General features: G+C 32.9%; 1 protein-coding gene across 1 annotated transcript in view; it reads right to left on the reverse strand.

The window, feature by feature from the left end:
• LOC145289926 (prostaglandin E2 receptor EP4 subtype-like) overlaps window positions 1-15,837 on the reverse strand; it is a 154,451-nt gene extending 138,614 nt beyond the window's left edge. The window contains exon 1 of the mRNA XM_080136449.1: window positions 15,320-15,837. The gene's annotated coding sequence lies outside the window, so the exon portion shown is untranslated. The remainder of the gene's footprint in view (window positions 1-15,319) is intronic.
• Window positions 15,838-16,130: the final 293 nt, after the last annotated feature.

The following is a 16,130-nucleotide window of genomic DNA, read 5'->3' on the forward strand; positions in this document are numbered from 1 at the left end:
ACCAAGCAAACTACGTTGGGGGGAGGGGATTTTTTTTTCCAGGACATAGAATTTTCTAATTTTCAAAAATGCATTATAGCGCTTTTTTGGGTGGAAAATTTAAAATTAGCTGAAAAAGAAATAAAAATAAGAAAAGGAAAGCACACCAAGTTGGAGTAGGAGGGGGGTAATTTATCTGATTTTTTTTTTTTTTTTACCTGGAACATCGAATTTTCAAATTTTCCGTAAGTAACGCACCGACATTTACCAATTAGAACACCATTTAACATTTTCCGAAGATTTTACTTTGTACATTGGGGGCGCGAGCGGGGGGGGCGGATGTGATGTTGGCGCGCGCGCCCCAACATCACCCCCCCCCCAAACAAATTAGAGTGGTCGGTGTTCTGTAGTAGCGTATCTGGATATTTACCAAAAAAAAAAATATTTAGGTTTGGCTATAAATTCCTAAACTCATTTCACCCTAAATAATTTAGGTGACTGAAATAGGAATCTAATTGAATCTTTAATTTCCTGAATAGTATGCGAGAATTACGGACTTTAGGGGCATTTTTCGTAATGTCACTGTAAAAATTATTTTTATTGTTATTACGATGCTTTAAAAGAAGAAAAAATAAATTCTTGCGTTTTTTATTTACTACTGAAAACCATAACTTTAGTAAAGGTATTTTTGTTTAAACAAAATAAAACATATTCATTAAGAGTTAAGTAAAAATAATTAGTTCATTATATTCTGCGATCATTATTTGAAAAATACTGCAATTTTCATTAAAATTCGTTAATTTCCTGATTTTTGGTGAATTTTTAAGTAAAGGGAGGAGTCAAACTGTGTATACACTTTGAGTGTCGGCATTCATTTTGCGACCACGTGTGGTTAATTTAAATTAAAGTTCAGTCACATGGTTACATTATCAATAATCATATCGATATTCAATGTAACATGTTTATTCAGCTCGAAAACCATACAGTGTTTACCGATGTATTGGAACATTCAAGATGGAGTCTGATTCTCTCTTTAACACGGTAAGTTTGGGAAAAGATGTTATAAATAAAAAACCGGATAAAATACTGTTAAAAACTCGCTCAATACATGTTACTGTGACATAGGTTGACATATATTCGGCGGGTTTTTAATAGTATTTTGTATAGTTTTTTTTTTATTTATAACACCTTTTTCCAAACTTACGGTGTTAAAGAGGGTGTGAGATGCCATCTTGAATTTTCGAATACATCGGTAAACACTGTATGTTTTTCGAGCTGAATAAATATGTTACATTGAATAAAAACACGAAAAATATATCCAGTTTGGCAAAAAAGTAAGTTATCTTGCCTTTGATATCATTTATTTGTTATATATTTGTTTTTTGACAACTTTTACGAATCTATGTGTACAGTAATACAAACCCCTAAACTTCGGAGGTTGGAATCCCCCCACCTAAAATGTACTTGGAAAAATCGATTTTATAGTGAGATTAAAGAATGTTGTCGAAAAAAAGGTGAAAAACAAAACAAATAATCAATAAATAATTGTTATCAAAGGCAATAAATGCTACTTTTTTTTACTTACATTGAATATTTTCAAGCGCTTTTCTTTATTTTTTTAATAATCTAATGCGGGTGTGTGGGTGCCAAATACCTCCAGATTTTCTAAAATTTCCCGCTAGATTGTAAACGAAATCTCCAGATATAGCAGGAAAACCGCTAAATTGTAACACTGGTCACGTGACAGGAAGCGGTAATAAATAATTGTCCCTAAATAAAAAAATAGCCTCTCGGTACAAAGAAATCCACCTATTTATCATAGAAAAATTAAGTATAATGTTATAATTAAAAAGAAATATATAAAAACACACATGGATATAGTAAACATATTATACCAAAACGTGGAAGCCATCCGTCCAGTGTTTTTTTAGACAATTAATTCCGAACGAACCAACAGTTACATTTTTATATATATAGATATATATATATATGTGTGTGTGTGTGTGTGTGTGTGTGTGTGTGTGTGTGTGTGTGTGTGTGTGTGTAGTAGTAGTAGAGATTTAGAAGGCTGTCACAATGCGAGGAATGAAATATAGTCGTTGTTGGTAAGAGAAGACAAGGACAAGTAGCGATTTGCAATCAATAAGTACATACATATATGTTTATATATACATATATTTCTTCAGTTGTATTAGATAAAATTTCTTACTTGTTATGTCTGCGACAATATCCATTATTAATTTTGGAAAAAATTCCCTTTTCAAATGGTGGGCGTAACAGATCGATTCAAAGCATTCACAAGGTGATTTGTTACGCCCACCATTCAACCTATAAATGGACTAGATCATCTTATTAGTGATACTACCTGTTTATTCCTCTTACTAGATTCTTTCTATATAATTTGATTCCTACGAGTTTTCTTGGTTTTTTTGGGGGGGGGGTCTTGTATTCCTTCCAGTACTCTCTTTCATTTCTGTTTATTTAATATTGTCTGCTTCCATGAGTCCCAAATATTTATAAGTATCATGTTCTCCTTGTGTCATATTACCTCTCTTATGGGCAGTTCTCTATCTTCCACGGTCTCCAGTTTTACCATTATCGTCTCTAGTAGTGCGCATCTTTTCGTTCCGAATTCTATTTGAATATCTTGCCTGAAGATTCTGTTTGTGTTTATCAGCATTTCTAGTTTCAGTTTTTTTTTTTTTTCGCGAATAGCTTCAGGGCATCCTTATATATGAGGTAGTTTCCTTATATATGAGGTAGTTTATTCTTTCTTCTGTGTCAGTAAACTTGCATCCAGCATTATTTTTCCTGAATATGATGTTGAATGACATCATGGCTATGACGAACAGAAGCAGTGATAAAGAATCTTCTTGGAAGATGCCTTTTTTATCTCAGGTAGATATTGTCTCCATGGCCCTATTGCTTTTTATTCACTCACTAGGGGTTTTCACACAGGCCATCATCAAAGAATTCTCTTTGAGAACAACCTGTTGTGTTCCCTGGAGTTTGAGTGACAACAAGTCTCCCCAGCTTTCCAGTACTCTCCACCGCTTTCGATACCATTTACAAATATATTTGCGTTATCGCAACAACCGTTTACCATTAATTTCTCGTTGATAGCATCCATTGGTTTTCACTGGAATTTGAGTGACAATGAGTTTCCCTAAGATCACACTTCTCTCCACACTCATCCAATCAAGGCCTGGTTAATGCTTTCTCTTCTCAATCTTCCCATCCTCCTTGACCCTTTGACTCTTTAGTGCAGTGCTACTCGTGCTAACACCAGTTTTATTCGGGGGAAGTGAGGGGGAGATGGAAAGGGTTGTGAAGAGGGTAACAAAGGGTTAAAGGAAAGGAAGAAATAAAGGGGGATGAGATACTTTTCACTTTTTGTGCACCAGTTCTCCTGGTTGCGTCTTTTTGTTTTATTTCAGTTGCAGTTTATATGTGCTCGGTTAGAATTTGTCGCTCTAGTTTCTGCACTCAAGGGTGTTCCTTAAGATTTCATCTGTTTTTAGCATTACCGTTCGTTGCATAATCTTAGATTTCCGATTTCTCTTAGTCTTTATTCTCACATTTTTGGGGGGCTGTTCCTAGAGCTTCTACAATTATTGGTATCATATTGATTTTCATCGGATGCCATATCCCTTTCAGTTTTCTGGCAAGTTCCCATATTTTTTATTTTTTCTGTCGCTTTAATTTTCCCCCTGTGATTCTGCCCCGACAAAATCTAAAATTTAGTAGTTTCTTTTCATTCTTGTTGTTGTTGTTGTTGTTGTTGTTGTTATTATTATTATTAATAATAATAATAATAACAACAACAACAATAATAATAGCAATAATAATTATTATTATTATTATCATCATCATCATCATTATTACCATTATTATTATTATTATTATCATTATTATTATTATCATTATTATTATTATTATTATTGCTCACTAGGAATTCTCACACTGACTATCATTAGAGATTACTCACTGACAACTAGCGATGGTATTCCATAGAGTCTGAGTGAAAGTCTCACAAAATTTTGAGTATTTTTCCACCTTATTTAAAAACCTTTACAAACTATTTTGTGTTATCGCAACAGCCATTTGGCATTGGCTTTTTGCAGTCAATAACCATTTGTCTTCACTGGGTGGCAATAAGTCTTCTCAAGGTCACAGTACTCTTCGAATTCATTTAATCGAGGTCTTGCTCGTGCTTTCACTACTCTTTAACCATTCACGACTATTTAGTGTGAAGCCAGTTTATGACAACACCATTTTTGAAAGGGAGATAATTAACTTACAATTCTTCTGCTAATAAACTTGAACATAATAATTTAAACGTGCGAATTGGACGACGTGGAATGATAACTGAATTGCTTTAGGCAACATCTTCAAATTCAAATTTTCGTTTTAAAGTTCTTTTCACGTTTGATTGGACTATATGCATGTACTAAGATCCTTAATAGGGATGGCACACTACTGAAAATAAATGTGAAGGAGGAAAGAAATAGAAACACAAAAGAAAGCAGAAACATCCAATGGGAAAAAAGTTGGAGAAAGATAGTGAAAAAGAGAATAGGGGAGAGCGGTGGAAGACTACGTCTGTCCTGGATGCTTTTGTCACGTAGGTTTTTGCAGAAATCTATTTACAAAGTAATAAAAATAAATTATTAACAGCAGATAATATGTAGTTTTCATAATTAAATAACACAAGTCATGTGACGTTTTTACCTATTATATCCCGTCTAGATTGCTTTGGTTTCGCTGGTTCTTTTTACTATCAGATATCCATTAGAGTTTTCTAACACTCATAGCAAAAGCGATGTTATAAACCAAGATGGCGTGAACACTGTACTCCGAATCTCTTATTCACGTCACCACCGCCATCACCTTGCCGCACTTATTAGATCCATAGTAAAGATTGCAGTTATGACTATAAATATATATGTATATATTGGAGGTAAGGGTGAGAGAAAAAGTATACCTCGGATGATTGTGACGTCACGTGCGAGAAATTAGATAAGCTATCTCTATACTCCTGTTTTGATTTTAGTTGTCCAGAATTGGTAATTAGTTGATGTCAATTCATTCCTACCTGGTTAGTGTATCGTTTTCGGCACCTGAAAAGTGTACAAATAATATTACGGTCCATACGCCAGGTTTTCTAAGTTTTGAAAAATAATACTAAAACGATTGAATTCGTTTTTGTTGTTATTACAATTCAACCAAACCGGCCGTCCATGTAGGCGATAAACGAGACATAGCAGGTGTTTTAGTAATCAAAGATGACTATCCAATACATAAAAATATATGTAATATTTGAATGTTGACTAGTGTAACAAATTAGTAATATGAAGTTTACTGAGCTAAAGGAGATTAGCAAATAGACATAAAGAATGTTTTTGAAACGAGATCAACATTCCGATATCATTAAGCAATTAGACGTTCATGAAATGTGCGTACCTAAGTATATAAGAAGTAGTTTGACATTGTGTACTTCATATATAAGAAGTAGTTTGACATTGTGTACTTCAAATAACTTAACGTATATATATAAAGGTAATTTATACAAGGCAATACAATACATATATATATATATACATATACATATATATATATATATATATATATATATATATATATATATATATATATATATATATATCGGTGTATTTAGGCAACATTCCTTCATTCAGGCAAACATTATTAAAAACAACAGAGATACCTTGCTTAATGATTCTTTTTTTTTCATTTTTTCGATCTTTCGTAAGATTTTTTTAACTTCAAGATGGAAGGTATTTACAAATTTCCCATGGGTCACACGATCGCTTTCGATTCTTTCTTGAATCATCATCAGGTGGAGATAAAATATTAAAAATAGAAGTGAAATATATAGTTACGAATGATAAAAAGAGTCAATGAAAAGTCGATTAAAATATACATTTACGAGTGATAAAAAACTCGATTAAAAATTAGGATGATAAAAGGCAATGTTAGTAAATGCTGTAAAAACACAAATTAACAAATTAATCACAGCAAATAACGCACAAATTGGAAATTATCAACTCCCCAAGATAATTGGTGAATATAAACCCGGCTATCTTTATGGTATGGTTAAGATACATAAACCTAATGCTCCTCTCCGCCCTATCATTTCGCAAATCCCCACTCCCATTTATTCACTTGCCAAAACTTTAAACGAACTTATCAGCCCATACATTCCTAGCAAGTACAGCGTTAGATCCACACATGAGCTCATGCAAATACTTAAAACAATGCAACCCGAAAATAGAAATATCGCTTCACTTGACGTAGAAAGTCTTTTTACAAATGTCCCTGTAGCCAAAACCATAGATATAATTATAAACAACATCTACAATCATCCGTCACTCCCCCACTTAAAATTAATAAAAATATATTTTAAAAAAATATTATCAATCTGCACCACGGAAATACCTTTTTATGATCCTAATGGCAACATATATAATCAAATAGATGGCGTCGCAATGGGATCAGTCCTCGGACCTACCCTGAGTCAATTTTATATGGCAGACTTAGAAAATAAAACATTTAAAAATAATATAAAGCCCCCTATGTATGTACGTTATGTTGACGACATACTCCTCTTAGCTGATAATGACGAACAGATATATAAACGTCAAGATCTTTAAAAAAAAACTCTATCCTTAAGTTTACAATAGAATTAAATGATAACAAACAAATTCACTTTCTGGACGTCCTTATAGACTCATCTAACGATATTTTCGGCACAGCTGTATACAAAAAAAAAACAACTAGTACAAAATCCAGCCTCTTGAACTTTAAGAGTGAGTGCCCTCAGCGTTATAAAATTGCCATAAGCAAAAATCTTTTAAACCGTGCTAAGATGATTTCTTCTACGAAAAAAGCACTACTAATAGAAATTAAAAATATCAAACAGGTTCTTATAAATAATTACTTTCCGAATTATATTGTTGATCAACAAATTAAACTATTGTTACAGTCCCCTAAAAACCTTAACAGCAATACTAGTCAATCTTCTAACACTAACCCTATAGACATATTTTATAAAAACCAAATGACACCAAATTTTAGAGTGGAAGAAAAAATAATTAAAAGCATCATACATAGATATACAGCACCTCTAGAGAACAATTCTAAGATTAGATTTATTATATACTATAAGAAGTATCGAACCCAGAACCTCATCGTTAAAAATAACTCCTCGCCGGCGACAAAAACGTTGGAGCAAACCAATATTGTGTACAAATTTCAATGCCCCTTAGGAGAGTGTAAGTCCGAAAATAAAAACGCATATATTGGACATACAAAAACAACATTGTCCCGTCGATTAACGATGCATTTGAACAGTACTAGCTCAATATACCAGCATTTTACAAATCAAAATGTCCCCCTCTAATCTTAGAAAGGTCCTCGTGGACAACACAAGGATTTTGCAACGAGAAAGTAATTGTAAAAAATTTTAAAAACTTGAAGCACTATATATAAAAACCCAGCACCCATCTATAAATAGCATTAATTTTGAAAGTAGCAATAATGTGCTGAAATGTTTAGCATAACCAGTATACGGCTGGTTTTAATAACATTGCCTTTTATCATCCTAATTTTTAATCGAGTTTTTATCACTCGTAAATGTATATTTTAATCGACTTTTCATTGACTCTTTTTATAATTCGTAACTATATATTTCACTTCTATTTTTAATATTTTATCTCCACCTGATGATGATTCAAGAAAGAATCGAAAGCGCTCGTGTGAACCATGGAACATTTGTAAATACCTTCCATCTTGAAGTTTAAAAAATCTTAGGAAAGATCGAAAAAATGAAAAAAAAAAAAATCATTAAGCAAGGTATCTCTGTTGTTTTTAATAATGTTTGCCTTAATATATATATATATATATATATATATATATATATATATATATATATATATTTCACTTTTAATTCTCATTTTCGCTCCTTCGCACTTTTACTTCAACACTTGAAGATGATTCGTGGACGAATTTTATTGATATTTTTGATTTTGATATAAACGAGATTATACGGAAAATTGAAAAATTAAAAACGAATCATCTATATATATATATATATATATATATATATATATATATATATATTGTATTAATAAAAGGTGAACCCATGTAGCTCTCCACCGTTATATATCTAAATTTGCTTCGATTTTGTGTCTATCTGTTACACCGCTTCATTGTAAAGTTTTGTTTTTTACCAGAACAAGTGTGAGTATTTTGAACATAATTATGACTAAAATAACAAATCCAACACTATATATATATATATATATATATATATATATATATATATATATATATATAGTAATTTATAAAATATATATGGCGATTAAGCTACACTGAATATTCTGCGTTTCATCCACTGTAGGATTTGTCAGGCTTATGCGCGAATTTTGTGGTTGCTTCTTGTTTTTATATATGTTGAGGATTTCTAGTTAGCCAATATTTGCAGAATGTGAGTTAATGCAATTATTTTCAGTCAACAACGCCACAGCTCACACGAATTATGCAAGCCAACGATACGTATATTTTAGAGGCAAGTCGTTATCGAGGCAAGTTTGGTTAAATATCAAATATTATTCATTTTTACTTTATTTTTCTGTTGATTTGCTCAATCTGCCGAATCTTTTTTTTAGTTTCAGTCGGTAAATTTTGTCTTATATATACAAACTCTTGCCACAAACATGTCACGCGCAGGTACGCTTACAGTGAGTACCCATAGTCTGTCAAGTAGAAGATGTGCCCGATGTTCCCCGGTATAAAATGTAATGTTAAATTCCTTTAATAAAAAAGTAAGTAAGAAATGAAAAGAAACTGAGACATGTGCATGCGACTATTTTTTTTTTCTTCTAAAACTTTCATTTCTTGTAAGTAAAAAAATATGACTCGAGTTGAGATCGAAACCAAAACCTAAAGACAGTGAGTCAAGTCGGATAACCATTACACCAGATTAGTGTGAAGCGTTTTTAAACCTCGTGGAACAGTTAACAAACAGATAAAAATCCGATAACTCCCAAGTTGCAATGTTTCAATTTTGTCACCTTAGTAGCCCTCTCGTCCGAACGAACCCCGATTAAAATGTTTTCTACACGTCTGAATAGCCTATACACCAAATTCCAAGTCTGTAGATCAAATATTCGTTGAGTATATTGGTTGAGAAGTGTTCTTACAGGCACACATATACACATTCTCACTTTTATAGATATAAAGAAGGTATATATCATCATAATTAATTACTGTTAATATCGATGAAATTATTGCACATATAAAGACAAATTGACAAAATCAAGTTACAAATGTATAATACCAATTATTAATTTAATCTGAACTGTTTAAAAATAGTTATGTTAATTAGACACTATATTTATTGTCTTCGAATTACTTGTCGGTACTTTACACGGAATATTTCGAGATGCCATGCAGTATTATTGATTTAAATCGCAGTCAACCGTGCTGATGACAACATAGCAGTGTTAAATAAATAGAAAAGAGGCTTGCCTTTTTTCTGCTGTTCTTGGCCTTCGGGCCTGGAGCAAGGTGTAGTATTTGTTCCGGCAGATACTGCAAGCAAAGACCATATGTGGGAGCAACCCTTCATGCCAATTGTCACTATCCAGCTCCCCTACTCCCCGGGGAGTTGGTCCCCATTTTCCCTTCGCTCCTCACATTAAAAATCTGCTTTGTGCCTAATTTGCTCGGTGGGGGAGCAAATAAATACCCTGTTGTTCTTGGCCTTCGGGCCGGGATCAAAGTGTAGTATCTGATCCGGCAGATACTGCAAGCAAAGACCATATGTCGGGAAAACCCCACATATAAGACCTTCGTCAATGTAGGAGCAACCCTTCATACAAAATGTCACTATCAAGCTCCCCTACTCCCCGGGGAGTTGTTCCCCATTTCCCCTTCACTCCTCACATTAAAAATCGGCCTTGTGCCTAATTTGCTCGGTGGGGGAGCAAATAAATAACCTGTTCTGCAGATGATGTACTTAAGGTAATTTGTCCCAGTCAATGGACGGGAAATCCTCTGTACTGGGACAATTATTATTTTTGGTAACCAGTGTGCCTACTTTTAGGGGAGCTGATTCCCCCCCCCCCCATTAAAAACGGCCTTGTGCCTAATTGTCTTTGGTGGGGAAGCAAATAAATACATTAAATAAAAAGAAAGCTTCCGCATTTATACATTTAGATCAAATGTATTCATATATACATACTGATATTTGAAACCCAAGCGATATTTTAAATATATGAGTGACAGACGGATGAAAATGTTATTTAAATCTACGTGTGATAAATATATAAAAATGTTATTTAAAACTTAAGCGTGACAGAGAGATTAAAAAAAGCTATTTAAAACCTGTGCGTGACAGTAATTTGAAAATGATATTTCAAACCTGCACGTAACAGACATTTGAAAATGATATTTCAAACCTGCGTGTGACAGACATGTGAAAGTGATATTTCAAACCTGCGCGTGACAGACAGATGAAAATGTTTTTTCACACTTAAACGCGATAGAAAGATGAAGTTAATATTTCAAACTTATGCGTGACAAACAGATGAAAATATCATTTTAATCCTAAGTGTGACAGACAGATAAAATTATATTTCAAACGTATGCTAGACAGACAAATGAGAAAAAGCTATTTAAAACCTACTTGTGACAGATAGGTGAAAATGCTATTTAAAACGTATGCGTGACAAACAGATGCAAATTTTATTTCAAACCTAAGTGTGACAGACAGAGAAAAATAGCATTTGAAAGCTAAGTCAAGATAAGCGACTATCGCTGAAATAATGGTTTTGATTTAATTGTAACCAAGTTTGGTAAAGTCTAAGATTAAATGTAATTATAAGAAACTGAAGTGTTTTTCTTTACTTTAGAACGTAGAACGTTGTTTCCATTATTTTTTTTTTTTTTTTTACATCACGAATTAGAGTGCTTGTTTACATTATGACCTTTTAAACCAACTATTTTCCTGCCCGTATTGTGGAATGTGCGTGTAAGAGTGTTTGCCCAAAAGTCTTATAACGGTATGATTTTTAAAAAACAGCAAGGTGTCGCGTTAGCCGCACAAAACGTATTATAGAAATGTTACCTGCGTAAGAAGCGTTGCATATATTTTTTAATTAAGAATTACGTAATATTCATTTAAATTAATTCCCTATTAGTGTTTGCAGTTTTTTATGGAATGATCATCTTTAGTTAACTATAACCTATAATGATGATAATGCAGATATTCTACACGATTTAAACTTCTGTAATATTTGCGTAAAAAGCTTATAGTAAACATAAACTTCTTTCTATATATACATATTTATGTATGCGTGTGTGTGTGAGAGAGAGAGAGAGAGAGAGAGAGAGAGAGAGAGAGAGAGAGAGAGTGTGTGTGTGTGTGTGTGTGTGTGTGTGTGTGTGTGTGTGTGTGTGTGTGTGTGTGTTTAAAAGAAATTGCCTACCAAACTCTTCCGTCATTTTTTGGTTTACATTAAAAAAATTACGAAAAATGATCTATTCCTAAAACAATTAAAAGTAAAAAATAAAATTTATCAAATTATCGTAGTTTTATTATATGTTTTATCGTATATTTTAATATGGGAGAGTTGTGCAACAATTCTGTGTCATAAATGAGGGAATAAGTCTTGACTTAAATTGACAAATTAAGATCCGCCATTTTTCAACCAAGGCATTTCAAAGCGTAATTGTAATTTCGCCAACACACGTAAGTATATAATAATGTTTTCACCTGAAATGTGTTGGTTTTTAAAAAAATCAATAATGTAAACAGGCACCGAAATTAGACATTTATTTACACTGACTAAAAAGTAACTGTTAATTGTTTTGTCAATAAAAATAAAATTGTGAAATGAACTCTTCAAGGAACATAAATCTCTTTATAAATTTAAATATGATATAGGTTTATCTAGTTCTATGTATAGGACTTATTTCTAAACTAATTACCAGACCATTATGAATTTTAGAACACAGCTGCTAGGTGCTGGGTATAAGAGTGGGTAATGTGATTTATATTTAGTTTATTTTAGTTTTTTAAGGAGCAAAGAGAGAGTGGAAACCGTTTGTGTTGGCCTTCAGGCTAAGATCTCAGTGTAGTATCTGTTCTAATGTTACACTTCACCTTTTCTGTCCTCGGTCAGTGGAGGAGAAATCCTTCGTGGCTGAGACAATTTTTATTTTTGTTCCTATCGAGCGTGGATTTTTTTTTTTTTTTTTTTTGAGGAGCTGGATTTTTCCAACATTAAAACCTACCTTATGTCTAACTCTGCCCTCGTGGGGAGGCAAGTAAATAGGAGCATTAATAATTACTATACAACAAATTTCAGTTTCTTTGGAGTATTCAAAAGATATTTAAGAGGGTATAACATTGGCACAAATACTTATTTAAAAATTCAAATATTTTAGATTAGCCTTAAGTTTAATCCATAGCCATTATACACTATTTAAGCAAGATTTTTTGAATATTAATTTCATTTAAGACACTTGAAGATTATTCGTGTTAATTGAATTCTTCGGACTTCATATTGGGTGTTATTTGCCCCACGTTTCCGTAAGGACACGTGGTGCCATGGCTAGAGTACCTGGTGAAATTCAGTTGTAAAAGTTACCTTCCTGGAGATTGAAGGTTCAATCCTCAGCGTGGGCGACTTAAAAATACTATTGCGAATAACTTATGACTTCTTTCCATTTATAACTGATTAAAAAAGGATTCCGTTCGAAATTTTGTGCAAATTCGACAGAAAGATTCCCAAGATCAACAAGATACGCCTGAAGAAGGTCGAAGGTTACATCGACCGAAGCGGTATGCAAATAACACTCAATATGAGAACAGTAGTTCTCAAATAATACGAATAAAAAATCCTCATCTCAAACTTTCAGAATCGGAATACCAAAAGCCTTTGATTAGAGACATTTTCTAGAATAAAAATCATACGGATTTTAATAAAAATCAGATTAAGTATTCTAATCATAAGATTCAGTAACATTATATTTTTATTTTAATCTTCGTAAGATAAAATAAAAGCGTTGCAAAACTGTTCTATTTATGAGAATTCATTTTACTTGTCCTGAGGCGGGTATTCTTTTAGTTCATAATAAAAAAGAGGATACATTTTAAATCTTAAACTTAATACTTTAAGGCTTTAAACCAAGTTTTCTCAACGGGATTCATGTGGGATATTTTCAGAAACCTATGATTTGTCAGTTTGATCATTTTCTTTGACTGTTTTGCTAAGAAATCTTTCATTATTTATGTTGGGTAAATAAATTAGCCCACGTGTTTCTAAATAATTATTTGATTTGATTTACAACAGGGTTAAATGTTTGGATCTCATAACACTATTTATACTATTACCTCTGAAAACTGGAAAAAGAATCAATCCTTACGTTAAATTTATATATAGAAAATGCCTCAATTCTCTGTTAAAAAATTGAACAAGTATTTTTTTAAATCTAGTCTGAAAATAATATTGAGGAATGAGCAGAAGCACTCGTACCCCCTCGACGACAATACCTCCGACAAACTCGGCAAGCAGCAGAATCCCACCCTTACGCTGTAGAGATCCCTAAATGTGGTAAAGCCTTCTACTCGAATAGTTTGTTTTCCTCGAACTGCTACACTTTGGAATTCCCTCCCAGGCCCCTAATTCCCTGACTGTACTGACAATAGTAGCCCCTCACAATTAAGTGGCCCTGTACCTTGTTTGGGGTGAAACGTCAATAAAGAAAGGGGGGGGGACACGTTGATATAAAGGCATCATAAAGAAATGGCATTGGATTGAAAGCGACCACCGCCAGAATAAGGTTCGGAAACATTGATTCACGTCATTTGAATCATTCTCAAATTGTTTAAACACATTTATTGATATTTATTTGCTTCTCCATGAGAGAAAAATGTGACACAATATAATTTATAATGTAAAAAAAAAAGCCAGCTCCCCAAAAAGGGGCACTGGAAGTAGGCAAAAATAAAAATCGCCTTAATATAAAAGAGTTTCCCCTACATTGATTAAGGACAAATTAACTTAACTGTAGCATCAGAACAGATACTACACTGTGATCCTAGCCCCCAAAAATTTCTGTTCAATTTTTAGAGAGGAATCTGTTGTATGAAAACTAGTAAAAAAATCAACTTTACGTGAAGCTGTATTCAGAAAACTGAATCCATCCATTTCTAAAAATAAAAAAAATCATTTTTTTTTTTAATTCTGATGCAAAAATGATGCCATCTTTAAATCGATGATATTCCGAAAGAATAAAGAAATTAGAGTTAATCACAACTAGTTCGAATATATCGGTAAACTAATAACATTAACAAAAAGCTAATTTCCTTTACTAATTACAAGGAACCTTTCAGGGAACGATTACCGTGGCTAAAAGTACCTTACCTAATGGTCCATCATTATAACTCATCAACCTAACATTTACAAGCAACATGAATTGGAGCAAATTCATAGAGGACATTGCTACGGCTGCTAAAAAGAAAACTTTTTACACGTACTAGTATCCTATATTTGAACAAAGCCACAATTCACCCATGCATGGAATAGTGTTAACATTTCGGCTGAAACAAAAATCACTAGTCTCATCCTTTTAGACAGGATTCAAAAAGAGTATCCAATCTAATAGGTTCTGCACTATCAACTAAACTCCAATCCCTACGCCCATCGCCTCAACGTTGCATTCTTGTTCCTGTTCTACAAGTACTTTCATTAAATGTGCTCTGATGAATTAACAGCAGTGCTTCCCCCTCCACGTAAACACTCTCGATCCACCCGACAAGCAACAACATCCCACTTCTTCAGTATAGAGGTGCCCAGTCTATCCTAATAGTTTCTTCCCTCGAACTATTAGCCTTTGCAATTCCGACCCTGCTTCTTTGACTATACTAATATGCAGAAATTCAAATGTAATATGAACCAACATCTTGCGACTAAACTTCTTGATGGGAATGTCTCTCTGGGTATGATAGCTAATTTACAGTATCATATATATATATATATATATATATATATATATATATATATATATATATATATATATATATACATGTATGTGTGTGTGTGTGTGTGTGTGTGTGTGTGTGTGCCTTGTTTGGGATAAAATAAGATTTAAAATAAAATAAAATAAAAAAGATTAGCTACCATTCCCCCCCACCCGGGAACCTCGCCGATCCTTCCCTCCGATCAAATCTGCTTGTATTTTTCTTTTTTTTTTTTTATCTCTGTCAGTTAAATTTACAGTTAAAAATTAAAGAAATTTGAAATCATCTTACCATTCATAAGACGGCAATATTTTCCTCCTCTTTTCTCTTCCAAATGCAGACTTTCGAATAGAATACAAAACAATCCAGATATTCGATATATGTATATCCAATTCACTGTCTCTTTGAGTTATTGTCGGTTATCCTTTTTTGTTGTTTTGTTTGCAGTCGCATAGATTCTAAATCGATCGTTGCGCCCCCTAGCGGTTAGGCAAATTAAGAGAGCTTAGAAGAAGAACCATCCCGCTGCAAACTCGATGCGGAATTGCATTAAACAAGGAAATAATAACACTTCAAATAATAAGATGAAAAATAAAAATAAAAAAGGCCGAATAAATATGAAAGCAGATGTAGAAAAAGAAAAAAAGAAATGACAGGAATCAGTTTTCTCACTGTCTGTCTTGTTTGCGTGCTTGCTTGGACTAGACTCGTTTTTACAAGAAAAAAAAAAACAGGTGCCGCCTCCCATTCATACTTTCCCTTTCTATCTACCTAACTCGATCTCTCCCATGTCTTTTCTATAATTTTGCTTGTCGCTCTATCTCTCACCATGTGGTACACACATTTCGTTGCCTTCTTCGGAAGTAGATATGCATCTCGAAAATAGAGGCACTCAATTCTGTTTTACTATATAATTTTAGCTATCTTTAATATTTCTCAGAATAAAATATACTCGTAAAATATAGATTAGTCATCTATAAATAAATGTTCTTTGTACGCACACACACATTACTATATTCCAATTGATCATCATTTTGATCTACAATCAATAACTTTCAATACCAATTTATTCCTAGACTGTGTTCATTAATTTCGTATGAAT

The sequence above is a fragment of the Euprymna scolopes genome, chromosome 2 (genome assembly GCF_053919585.1).
Source record: "Euprymna scolopes isolate OS-2025 chromosome 2, ASM5391958v1, whole genome shotgun sequence".
Classification (NCBI taxonomy): domain Eukaryota; kingdom Metazoa; phylum Mollusca; class Cephalopoda; order Sepiida; family Sepiolidae; genus Euprymna; species Euprymna scolopes.